The sequence below is a fragment of the Salvelinus namaycush genome, chromosome 14, assembly GCF_016432855.1.
Source record: "Salvelinus namaycush isolate Seneca chromosome 14, SaNama_1.0, whole genome shotgun sequence".
NCBI lineage: Eukaryota > Metazoa > Chordata > Actinopteri > Salmoniformes > Salmonidae > Salvelinus > Salvelinus namaycush.
This window is the reverse complement of record NC_052320.1, coordinates 15,189,809-15,203,424: the sequence shown is the minus strand read 5'-3', so window position 1 is coordinate 15,203,424 and position 13,616 is coordinate 15,189,809. Positions and strand designations below refer to the sequence as shown.

The following is a 13,616-nucleotide window of genomic DNA, read 5'->3' as shown; positions in this document are numbered from 1 at the left end:
GATGAAACCAAGATAGAACTCTTTGGCCTGAATGCCAAGCGTCACGTCTGGAGGAAACCTGGCACCATCCCTATGGTGAATCATGGTGGTGGCAGCATCATGCAACTTGTCAGGATCTAGTCAAAGATGAACGGAGCAAAGTACAGAGAGATCCTTGATGAAAATCTGCTCCAGGTGACTCAGGACCTCAGACTGGGGCGAAGTTTCACCTTCCAACAGGACAACGACCCTAAGCACACAGCCAAGACAACGCAGGAGTAGCTTCTCTGAATGTCCTTGAGTGGCCCAGCCATAGAACGAACTTAAACCCGAACGAACATCTCTGGAGAGACCTGAAAAAAGATGTGCAGTGACGCTCCTCATCCAAGCTGACAGAGATTGAGAGGATCTGCAGAGAAGAATAGGAGAAACTCCCCAAATTAAAATATGCCGACTACCTTACAGTGAAATGCTTACTAACAAGCCCTAACCAACAAAGCAATTAAAAAAATACCTAAATACCTAAAAAAGAATAAGAAATAAAAAAGTTACAAATAATTAAAGAGCAGCAGTAAAATAACAATAGCGAGACTATATACAGGGAGTACCGATACAAAGTCATTGTGCAGGGGCACTTTTTAGTTGAAGTAATTGAGATCATCATTTAAAAGTAGAGCTTTTAAAGTGACTATGAATAGATAAGAGTAGCAGTGGTGTAAGCGGGGGGTAATGCAAATAGTCTGGGTAGCCATTTGATTAGATGTTCAGGAGTCTTATGGATTGGGGGTCGAAGCTGTTTAGAAGCCTCTTGAACCTAGACTTGGCGCTCCGGTACCTCTTGCCATGCGGTAGCAGAGAGAACAGTCTATGACTAGGGTGGCTGGAGTCTTTGACAATTTTTAGGGCCTTCCTCTGATAACGCCTGGTATGGAGGTCCAGCATGGCAGGAAGCTTGGCCCCAGTGATGTACTGGGCCGTACGCACTACCCTCTGTAGTGCCTTGCGGTCAGAGGCCGAGCAGTTGCCATACCAGGCAGTGATGAAACCAGTCAGAATGCTCTCGATGGTGCAGCTGTAGAACCTTGTGAGGTTCTGAGGACCCAAATCTTTTCAGTCTCGTGAGGGGGAAAATGTTTTTTTGTGCCCTCTTCACGACTGTCTTGGTGTGCTTGGACCATGTTAGTTTGTTGGTGATGTGGACACCAAGGAACTTGATGCTCTCAACCTGCTCCACTACAGCCCCGTCGTTGAGAATGGGGGCGTGCGCAGTCCTCTTTTTCCAGTAGTCCACGGTCATCTCCTTTGTCTTGATCACGTTGAGGGAGAGGTTGTTGTCCTGGCACCACACTGCCAGAACTCTGACCTCCTACCTATAGGCTGTCTCCTCGTTGAAAGTGATCAGGCCTACGTTGTGTCATCGGCAAACTTAATGGTGGTGTTGGAGTTGTGCCTGGCCGCACAGTCATGCGTGAACAGGGAGTACAAGAGGGGATTGAGCACGCACCCCTGAGGGGCCCCCATGTTGAGGATAATCGTGGCGGATCTGTTGGTACCTACCCTTACCACCTGGGGCGGCCATTCAGGAAGTCCAGGATCCAGTTGCAGAGGGAGATGTTTAGTCCCAGGGTCCTTAGCTTATTGATGAGCTTTGAGGGCACTATGGTGCTGAATGCTGAGCTGTAGTCAATGAATAGCATTCTTACATACAGTTGAAGTCAGAAGTTTACACACACCTTAGCCAAACACATTCAAACTCAGTTTTTCACAATTCCTGACATTAAATCCTAATAAAAATTCCCTGTTTTTTAGGTCAGTTAGCACTTTATTTTAAGAATGTGAAATGTCAGAATAACAGAGTGAACGCTTGCCTTTAAATTGTTTAACTTGGGTCAAACGTTTCAGGTAGCCTTCCACAAGCTTCCCACAATAAGTTGGGTGAATTTTGGCCCATTCTTCCTGACAGAGCTGGTGTAACTGAGTCAGGTTTGTAGGCCTCCTTGCTCACACACACTTTTTCAGTTCTGCCTACAAATTTTCTATGGGATTGAGGTCAAGGCTTTGTGATGGCCACTCCAATACCTTGACTTTGTTGTCCTTAATATATTTTCCCACGACTTTGGAAGTATGCTTGGGGTCATTGTCCATTTGGAAGAACCATATGCGACCAAGCTTTAAGTTCCTGACTGATGTCTTGAGATGTTGCTTCAATATATCCACAGAATTTTCCCCCCTCATGATGTCATCTATTTTGTGAAGTGCACCAGTCCCTCCTGCAGCAAAGCACTCCCATAACATGATGCTGCCACCCCCGTGTTTCACGGTTGGGATGGTGTTCTTCGGCTTGCATGCCTCCCCCTTTATCCTCCTAACATAACGATGGTCATTATGGCCAAACAGTTCTGTTTTTGTTTCATCAGACCAGAGGACATTTCTCAAAAAAGTACGATCTTTGTCCCCATGTGCAGTTGCAAACCGTAGTCTGGCTTTTTCATGGCAGTTTTGGAGCAGTGGCTTCTTCCTTGCTGAGCGGCCTTTCAGCTTGTGTCAATATAGGACTTGTTTTATTGTGGACATAGATACTTTTGTACCTGTTTCCTCCAGCATGTTCACACAGATTTTTGCTGTTGCTCTGGGATTGATTTGCACTTTTCGCACCAAAGTACGTTCATCTCTAGGAGACAGAACGTGTCTCCTTCCTGAGCGGTATGACAGCTGTGTGATCCCATGGTGTTTATACTTGCGTACTATTGTTTGTACAGATGAACATGGTACCTTCAGGTGTTTGGAAATTGCTCCCAAGGGTGAACCAGGTCTTGGCTGATTTCTTTTGATTTACCCATGATGTCAAGCAAAGAGTTTGAACATAGGCCTTGAAATACATCCACAGGTACACCTCCAATTGACTCAAATTATGTTAATTAGCCTATCAGAAGCTTCTAAAGCCATGACATCATTTTCTGGAATTTTCCAAGCTGTTTAAAGGCACAGTCAACTTAGTCTATGTAAACTTTTGACCCACTGGAATTGTGATACAGTGAATTATAAGTGAAATAATCTGTCTGTAAACAATTGTTGGAAAAATTACTTGTGTCATGCACAAAGTAGATGTCCTAACCAAATTGCCAGAACTATAGTTTGTTAACAAGAAATGTGTGGAGTGGTTGAAAAACGAGTTTTAATGACTCCAACCTAAGTGTATGTAAACTTCCGACTTCAACTGTAGGTGTTCCTTTGATCCAGGTGGGAAAGGGTGTTGTGAAGTGCAATAGAGATTGCATCATCTGTGGATCTGTTAGGGCGGTATGCAAATTGGAGTGGGTCTAGACCACGGGTGTCAAACTCATTCCACGGAGGGCCTAGTGTCTGCAGGTTTTTGGTTTTTCCTTTCAATAAAGCCCTAAACAACCAGGTGTGGGGAGTTCCTAACTAATTAGTGATGTTAATTCATCAATCAAGTACAAGGGAGGAGCGAAAACCCGCAGACACTCGGCCCCCCGTGGAATGAGTTTGACACCTGTGGTCTAGGGTTTCTGGGATAATGGTGTTGAAGTGTGCCATGACCAGACGTGAGTGCTACGGGTCAGTAGTCATTTAGGCAGGTTACCTTAGTGTTCTTGGGCACAGGGACTATGGTGGTCTGCTTGAAACATGTTGGTATTGCAGACTCAGACAGACAGAGGTTAAAAATGTCAGTGAAGTCACTTGCCAGTTGGTCAGCGCATGCTCAGAGTACACGTCCTGGTAATCCGTCTGGCACTGCGGCCTTGTGAATTTTGACCTGTTTAAAGGTCTTACTCACATTGGCTGCGGAGAGCGTGATCACACAGTCGTCCAGAACAGCTGATTCTCTCATGCATGTTTCAGTGTTACTTGCCTCGAAGCGAGCATAGAAGTATTTTAGCTCGTCTGGTAGGCTTGTGTCACAGGGCAGCTCTCGGCTGTGCTTCCCTTTGTAGTCTATAATAGTTTGCAAGCCCTGCCACATCCAGCGAGAGTCGTAGCCGGTGGAGTACGATTCGATCTTAGTCCTGTTTTGACGCTTTGCCTGTTTGATGGTTCGTCGGAGGGCATGGCGTAATTTCTTATAAGCTTGCGGGTTAGAGTCCTGCTCCTTGAAAGAGTTATCTCTACCCATTAGCTCAGTGCAGATGTTGCCTGTAATACATGGCTTCTGGTTGGGGTATGTACGTACAGTCACTGTGGGGACGACGTCATCAATGTACTTATTGATGAAGCCAGTGACTGCCACCGGAAGAATCCCAGAACATATTCCAGTCTGTGCTAGCAAACCAGTCCTGTAGCTTAGCATCTGCTTCATCTGATCACTTTTTTATTGACCGAGTCACTGGTGCTTCCCGCTGACATTTTTGCTTGTAAGCAGGAATCAGGAGGATTACATTTTGGTCAGATTTGCCAAATGGAGGGCGAGGGAGAGCTTTGTACGCTTCTCTGTGTGGAGTAAAGGTGGTCTCGAGTTTTTTTCCCTCTGGTTGCACATTCTACATTCTGGTAGAAATGAGGTAAAACAGATTTAAGTTTCCCTGCATTAAAGTCCCCGGCCACAAAGGGGGGCCATCTCTGGATGAGCGTTTTCCTGTTTGCTTATGGCGGTATACACCTCTTTGAGTGCGGTCTTTGTGCCAGGATTGTTCTGTGGTGGTATGTAGACAGCTACGAAAAATACAGATGAAAACTCTCGAGGTAGATAGTGTGGTCTACAGCTTATCATGAGATACTCTACCTCAGACGAACAAAACCTTGAGACTTCCTTAGATATCGTGCACCATCTGTTTACAAATATACATAGACCAACACCCCTTGACTTACCAGAGGCTGCTGTTCTATCCTGCCAATACAGTGTAAAACCTGCCAACTGTATGTTGTTCATGTCGTCGTTCAGCCACGACTCTGTGAAACATAAGATATTACCGTTTTTAATATCCCGTTGGTAGTTTAATCTTGCTCGAAGTTCATCGATTTTATTTTCCAATGATTGCATGTTTGCCAATAGAATTGGTACTCTAATTGGTACTCGCTCGCCTACGAATTCTCAGAAGGCAGCTCGACCTCCACCCCCTTTTTCTACGTCTTCTCTTCACACAAATGACGGAGAATTGGGCCTGTTCCCGTGAAAGCAGTATATCCTTCACGTCGGACTCGTCGGACTCGTTAAAGGAAAAAGCTTCTTCCAGTTCGTGGTTAATAATCGCTGTTCTGGGTTTTTTTCGGTCATAAGAGACGGTAGCAGCAACATTATGTACAAAATAAGTTACAAACAATGCAAAAACATTAACAAAATAAGTTGGTTAGGAGCACGTAAAACATTAGCCATCCTCTCCGGCGCCATTTCAGGTGAGCCAAGCTTGTAGCGTCATACTCCAAAAGTCTCAATGCTGTAATCACTGTCAAAGGTGCTTCAGAAAAGTACTGAGTAAAGGGTCTGAATAATGATGTAACACTTCAGTTTTTTATTTGTAATAAATTTGCAACATTTCTAACCCTGTTTTTGCTTTGTATTATGGGGTATTGTGTGTAGATTGAGGGGAAAAAACTTTAGAGTAAGGCTGTAACTTAACATGTAGAAAAAGTCAAGGGGTCTGAATACTTTCCATATGTAATGTACGTAAAACATAAGTAATATTAATATATTGCCATATTACTTTTCTAAATGGGCACAGATGTTATCCACAAGTTTATCTGATTCTGGGGTAGTAGATAAAGGGCCTTGTTGCCAAAATCCGAAAGTATCCATTGAAGACATCGGTTCGAATCTAATTAGTTTGTGCCATTACATTTTGAGAAAATTACCAAATAAGTATTTTTCACGTCTCATTTGACTTCTCAAACCCCAGCCTAGTCTGTTTGGTCTGTTTTGCAAGCGTTCCCGGAAGTTTCGTAATGTTGTTTCTTTGGGTTTAGAAACTGTGGTTTTAGCATGGGCAGTGCCATTGAGAGCTTCCAACATGCTTCTGCCATTATAAAGTTGTCAAAGTAGTCACCTGGTTTGGGATTCCTATGGGTTATAGCCTCAACAGTGCTAAGATTCTTCTTCTGTGGATATTTTATGGCGGTTGTCAACCAACTTTAAGGTGCATTACTACCACTTACTGGACTGGAGTGTAGACCAGTGACAGGAAAGGTCTGAATCCTACCCAAAATTCAAATACATAATGAAATAGTACATCCACTGAAGATATCCCCAGCAGTTCACTTCATCTAGGCTTTTCAACCCCATTTTTCCTTAAATCTATTAATAAATCGCTCCCTTTCCCTCCTATATTGCTGGCACTAAAATAGAAATTGTTCCACTGTCTCCATCTCCTTCTGACAATGATCCCACCTCCCAGTCGAATGTTTTCCCACCAATTTCAATGTACTATTGAGCCTAGTGTGTCCCAGTCAGTCTCAGCCCTTCCTGCCCCCACCTTTTCCTGGATCTTATACAGATGTCTTTCCCTCCCTTTTCCACAACTCTTGCCATTTGGCTTCTGCTTTACTGATTGACAGTTCGATCTCAACATTAGAATGTTTAGGAGCCTGCTTCGCGAGAACATCCACCTCCTCATTCCCCTCTACTCCCATATGAGCTGGTATCGAGAGGAACATCACACATACCCCCATCTGTCTCACCATATACATGCACTGCAAAACCTCATACAATACATCTTGTCTGCTCCGAGACACAAATGAATTTAAGTTCCTCAGTGCTGCACAGGTAACAGAGAAGATGACTACCCTGTCTGGCCTCACCTCCTCCACCCACTCTGCAGCCAAGAGTATGGCCAGCAAATCCATTGTGTAAACAGATAAATTATCTGTTGCTCATTTTATCACTGTGACCTTAAACTCAGGAACACCAAAAGCTGCACCTGTCCTCCCTGTTTTATGGTCCTTAGATCCATTTGTGAATATATTCAAGAAAGCATAGTACTGTGTTCTTAAATGGTCACTTACAACTGAATCTACTCCTTCCTCAACATCTCTTACCCTCTCAAGCAACCCTACATCTATCACTGGCTGAGGGAGCAACCAAGGTAGGATAGCAGGAAAAACCACAGAGGAGCTAAACTTCTTCCTTAACCTCTCGCCATGCCATTGCCTATCCACCCAAAACTGGTATTCAGATTTCGTTCATGTTCCCAGCACTCCATGAGTACCATTTTTGTAGGATGTGTAACCTTGTCTTTGTAGATTTTCCCAATGTGTCATGCTTAGTTGTTGTCTTTTTAACTTTAACAGCATCTCTCCCAACTCTACCTACAATGCTGTCACATACGCTATAATGGCACAGATATAAAGATGAGTCCTATATCTATTTATATGTGTGATGGAGCCTGCCCCCACCGCTGGAAAAGGATACAGATAAAACATTATAGCTAAAAATGTAACACACTAGCTAGGTTTCCATCCAATTGGCGACAGATTTTCATGCGAATATCCCCATAAAGAAAATATATGCATTTTCCCACCAGTGTTTCCACCAAACGGACTTGTTGCAGATAACAGTCAGTGCATGATGACATAGCGCGCACAAAATGTATTTTTTCCCCGCTTACATTTTCATGTTTCCATCTTATTTTCAACTCTACTGTAGTTTGTCACAAAAACTGCTGCTTTAAATAGCAAATGTGCCTACTCTGGTTTTTGCACGTGCGCTCTAGCCAACAGCTCGCAGATACAGTGCTGATAGGTTCTACATGATGAGATTATTATGGATAAAAGCTAGAATATTTTAATTTGTCAAAAGGCAGTCAAGCATCGATCATCATGTCACCAGAATAACACCCTCAATATGTATTGTAAGGAGCATCAATATGACCATGCATTTTCACAACTCTGTGAAGTTCATCATCATTTATTTATTCTGTAGACTAATTAACAGCATGGTTTCCCAAGTCATATACATATAAAGGATGTGTAACCTTATGTCCTACATTTCTTGCATAACTCATTTTAGACAAAAAGATCCCCCCCCCCCATGTCGAACTAACAAATTATCTGTCGGCATTCATAACATTTTACCGAAACTTCCTATTTCCATCACAGCTGTTGTGCTTTTTTTCATACTTTATGATAAAAATTGTGGATGGAAATGTGGTTACTGACAATTATTTGTGGTTCTAGATTTCAGGTTCCATTTTGTAAATATAACATTCAATGTATTCGTTTTTATCTGTAGGCTTAATGACATGATTACTTTTACTTGTTCATCATAATTTGTATGATTTTGTTGATCTGGTAACATTCATGCAAAAGACTGTACAGAATATATTCAGCAAAATAATAAAATGAGAAAATGAGACCCCTAAATAGACATCAGAGGGCAGCATTACTCAGTAGCTACTGAGTGTGTACGTGTAATGTCTTCTCTATGTCAGAGGGTGGAAATCCTTATGTCTGTGCTCAGTACTCTTGAATATTAACTAGAATGTTAGATCATGAGAAATTTAGTGAGTTACCAAAATTCGGGTTGTGCAGAGATTCCTTTTTTTTTGACCATGCAAGGTCGATGTTTATAAATGTAACTGTGACTTCAATAAATTGCAACAACAACAAAAATCACACATCAGCCAATTAATTCAGGCATTTTCTGTTTAATGTGAGTGAAGCAGCAGCTTGCTATAGTCTAAAAGCCTCAGACAGTTGACCTGCCATTAATGTCAACAGTCATGTGCAGTGGAAGGAGTAGTAGGTTGACTACATCACAAATACGTCATTCGTATTTGCTTCTTTTACTTTCGGTTTTGTACACCAGCTTCAAAAAGTAGAAAATACAATATTTATGGTTATTGAAAATATATTTCACATCGGTTGAGATGGTACAATGAATATCTGCATTGCTTGTTTTGTCACATAAATTGAAACTAGTAGAACTTTTCGAATTTTAGCAACCAGGAAATGGTGGTGTGATTTATGCATATTGCACCTTTAATGTTGATAATAAAATAGCCTCATGCCGGTGAGATGGACCGCCCTCAATATCCGCTGTTATCAATTCAATGCGTTGGTGCGGGCTGGACGCAGTGCCTGACACATTTACACTGGAACATGTGAAGGTGGGAAGATTTGGAAAGTAGTTAGAGCATCCAGCAAATTCTGAAGGTATTTTTGCATATTTTCCAAGAGTATGTCCATGTTAGATTTAAATGTTTTTGCTTGTAACATAAATAGCTTTATTTTTTATCAGCTACAGAATGTTACTGTGATTGTCTCACGATTTCAAATCATAGATATGCTACGCGCCTATCAGTAGCTTACTGTATGTATGCCCAGCGAAACTTCAAGAATTTAGTGTCCTTTTTAAGTAAATGGAAAATGTTTGTTTTTAAACAAAATGTCAATTAGTAAAAACAATTAAAACACATTTGGTTATATTGGCACATTTGGGCATTAATGCACGGATAACTCCACCCAAACATGTTGAGTGATAAACAAGCCCAGACCAGTTAGTTGGTTGCCTTGTTTGGGAATTGGAGTGCATGAATTTTAAGTTGCAAAATCCAATTGTGTGTACGTGTTTGTGCGCGTGCGTGTGGACGTACGTGGTTATTGCAACAAATTAGCTTTTTAAGAACAAGTAATGTACGTGAAATGAAATTAATTTCCTTGACTGTTGTGCCTTCATATAACTACACGTGACTGTTTTATGCCACTCAAATTATGAATAGGGGTTCACATCAAAAGCTGGCAATAAGTAACTTGAGGTGTTTCCAGATCTGTTCTATTTATGCCTATTGTTTTAAAGGGATAGTTCGCCCAAATTACAAAATTGTATTTGGGTTTCCTTACCCTCTAAGCACTCTATGGACAAGGAATGACTGCAGCCCGTGCTTTGATTTAGTTTCCCTGTCACGGTTTCCACATGCTAACGTTTTATCATTTGTGGCACAAATCCCATTCAAGTCGTGCAATATTAGACATTTTCGTGCATCATATTTAAAACATCTATAAGTGACTTTGTTGAGCTTCACAAATACATTTTAGATACTTTAGGATGGTTTGAACATGATGCGTGAAAGTACCATGACTTGAATGGGGCTTGTGCCACAAATGCTAAAATGTTAGCATGTGGAAACAGACTATGGAAACTAACAGTAAAAATACGTTGAAGTACTACTTAAGTCGTTTTTTTGGTTCTGTACTTTACTATTTATATTTTTGATTACTTCTACTTTTAGTCCACTACATTCATAAAGAAAATAAGTACTTTTTACTCTTGTACATTTTCTCTGACACCCAAAAGTATTCTTCACATTTCGATTGCTTTAGCAGGACAGGAAAATGGTCCAATTCACGTGGTCACCTCTAGTGCCTCTGATTTGGCGGACTCACTAAACACAAATGCTTCATTTGTAGATGACGTCTGAGTGTTGGAATGTGGCCCTGGCTATCTGAAAAATGTTAAACAAGAAATCGTGCTATCTTGTTTGCTTAATATAATACATTTGAAATGATTTATAACATTTACTTAAGTATATTTTAGCCTTTTTTTGTTGTTGCATGTAAGCAATCAATTGTTCAAGATGTATAACTTTCAAAATACATAAATACAGACAATATGATGCATTCATACCAGCTGTATTTATGTATTTTGAAAGTTGTAACTTAAACTTGATTGCTTATATTCAAAACCTTTTGGGACTATATCAACAATGGACTAATGAAACAAATACCAAAATATAGTGTGTGGGTGGATTTTTCCTTGTAAGTATATTTAAAACCAAATACTTTTAAACTGAAGTATTATTTTACTCTGTGACTTTCACTTTTACTTGAGTAATTTTCTATGAAGGAATCTTTACTTTTATTCAACTATGACAATTGGGTACTTTTTCCACCACTGGAAACTAAACCAAAGCATGTGTAACGGATGTGAAATGGCTATCTAGTTAGCGGTGGTGCGCGCTAATAGCCTTTCAATCGGTGACGTCACTTGCTCTGAGACCTTGAAGTAGTGGTTCTCCTTGCTCTGCAAGGGCCGCGGCCTTTGCAGAGCGATGGGTAACGATGTTTCGTGGGTGTCAGTTGTTGTGTGCAGAGGGTCCCTGGTTCGCGCCCGGGTCGGGGCGAGGGAACGGACTAAAGTTAAACTGTTACACATGATTGTGGTCATGTCTTGTCTATAGACTGCTTACAGGTTAAGGAAACCAATGTGTCATTTTTTTATTTGGGTGAACTGTCGATTTTAATGGTGCTGTTCAGAAGTCCCCGCCCCCCAACATGTCTTTGCCCCAGAACATGCTGGACCTGCCAGGCAGCTGTTGAGTGGTATAAATAGGTTTTGTGTGCCTTCTACTTTAGTCCAAAACCCTTTTGAAATCATGCCAAGACACTGTGCCTAACTAACCTCTGCTTTTTTGGGGTAGTGAAAGGAAATGGGGGCCAGGGTATCATGTTACCTATGGATTATTTTTTATTGTGAGGAACTGGATGGCATATAAACTGGGGGGGGGGGGTGCTAGAGTGCATCCTCCCAGTCTTACTGGCACCAGAGTGTATTTGTTTGGGGGTATCACAGTGATAAGTTATGGGAGTCGGGACAGTGTGTTGGAGAGCTGTTCTGGACAGTCTGTGCTGTCTTTCTTTCTCTCTATCGCTCTTTCTCTCTTTGCCTCCAGGAAAAAGTGTGGCATGGCTCCAAGCTTGGAAAACTATTTTTGGATCCAGCTATGGGAAAATAAGCAAGTCCATAATCACTCACAAATAGACAGCTTTTTGAAAATCCCTAGAAAACAAAACAGTGATTTATGGAATCAGTAAGTAAAAGTAAAGAATCTTTTCCATGAAATACTCTACCATTTGTCAGATTAGACTTTGCACTGTGGTCCATACAGGTAGGTTTACACATTATGTACAGTATGCACTGACCCTATCTTGCACTGACTATGCACACTCACAAGACTATATACACTGAGTGTAGAAAACATTAAGAACACCTACTCTTTCCATGACATAGACTGACCAGGGGGATTCAGGAGAAAGCTATGATCCCTTATTGATGTCACTTGTTAAATACATTTCAATCAGTGTAGATGAAGGTAAGGAGACAGGTTAAATACAGATTTTTAAGCCTTGAGACAATTGAGACATGGATTGTGTATGTGTGCCTTTCAGAGGGTGAATGGGCAAGACAAAAAATGTACGTTTCTTTAAACGGGGTATGGTAGTAGGTGCCAGGCAGACTGGTTTGTGTCAAGAACTGCCACACTGCTGGGCTTTTCACACTAACAGATTCCCATGTATCAAGAATGGTCCACCAAAGGACATGCAGCCAACTTGACACAACTGTGGAAAGCATTGGAGTCAACATGGGCCAGCATCGCTGTGGAATGCTTTGGACACCTTGTAGCGTCCATGTCCTGATGAATTGAGGCTGTTCTGGGGGCAAAAGGGTGGGTGGAACTCAATATTAGGAAGGTGTTCTTAATGTTTTGTACACTAAGTGTATACACACTCACTCCACACACTACACTTCCACTCTCACACAAAACTTCCACACGCACACACGCGTACAGACACAAGACAAACACACACACACACACACACACACACCTCATCTATCCTGACACCTAGTGACTTTACCCTGCCTTCATGTACATAAGTTTCTACCTCAAATACAGCATACAATGCTGTTAAAGGTAAAGCTCACAAGTGAATATTGGTATTATATTGGGAAGATGATTAGTTGTTAGACTATCACTATTGATATAATTAGTTATTATCATTAGTATTATGTTCCACACTTTGCTGCTATCTGGGTATCTTAAGGTATTTTTGTCCTCAGTGCTATTGCATTTATTGTTCTCTTTCTCTCGGTCCCTTTTTCTTTTTCCATTAATTCCAAAAGAGGATGTACTTCTCATGGTCATGCCATAGGCTTACAGGGTTTTGGCTGGGCGCTTGAGGGGTGGCAGCATTGAAACAGGTTTCACGGGACAGTACCAATTCTTTACTTTGGCCATGCCAATCGGTGGTTGAAGGTGTGCATTAAGACACTAAAGGTGCGTTACGGGTACAGAGGTGGTATGATAGTATCAGGGACAACAGCCCCATCTGGGATCGGGGAGACTTTCACAGGAAGGATATTGGAAGACAGCTGGAGGTCTACTTAGAGTCAGTTGCAGCTACAGTATGTTTAGCAGTGCATACATTATAGTACAGCTACATGGATAGAGGTCATGTATTGATTCTTGTAGTATTGGTAAGTATGATACATTCAGGGTGTTTAGCAGGTTGATCATCATGGTACATTTTGTTAGTAAGTTTACAGGCATGTATAATTGAAACTTGTATCTCATTATGAGTATAGCTAGTTATAATTGTAGTGGTTTAGCAGATTATAAAAAAAGATGATGAATCTTTCCTGTAAACAATAGATATTACTTATCTTTCAGCCAGGTAAACTCACTCTACAATTACAGATGAGGTTGTGTGGGAAAAGGACTGGGAGAGAGCAATACATTTCTGTCATAGGCAAAGAAACTCAAAAGTGGTGATGATATTAAATTATCAATTGTCTTGATCTGAATGTGCAAACTGTCCAAACAAGGAATTCTACCTCATGGCTTGGTTTTTGCTCTGACATGCACTGTCAACTGTGGGACCTCATATAGACAGGTGTGTGCCTTTCCAAATCA

At 41.4% G+C, this 13,616-nt stretch overlaps 1 protein-coding gene across 3 annotated transcripts in view; it reads left to right on the top strand.

Moving 5' to 3' along the window:
* Positions 1–8,941: 8,941 nt before the first annotated feature.
* LOC120059183 (calcitonin gene-related peptide type 1 receptor-like) overlaps positions 8,942–13,616 on the top strand; it is a 28,093-nt gene continuing 23,418 nt past the window's right edge. For 2 of the 3 annotated variants that reach the window (XM_039008039.1, XM_039008038.1), the window contains exon 1: positions 8,943–9,081. The gene's annotated coding sequence lies outside the window, so the exon portion shown is untranslated. Of the gene's footprint in view, positions 9,082–13,616 lie in introns of all 3 variants that reach the window. The other variant, XM_039008037.1, reaches the window with a different exon arrangement.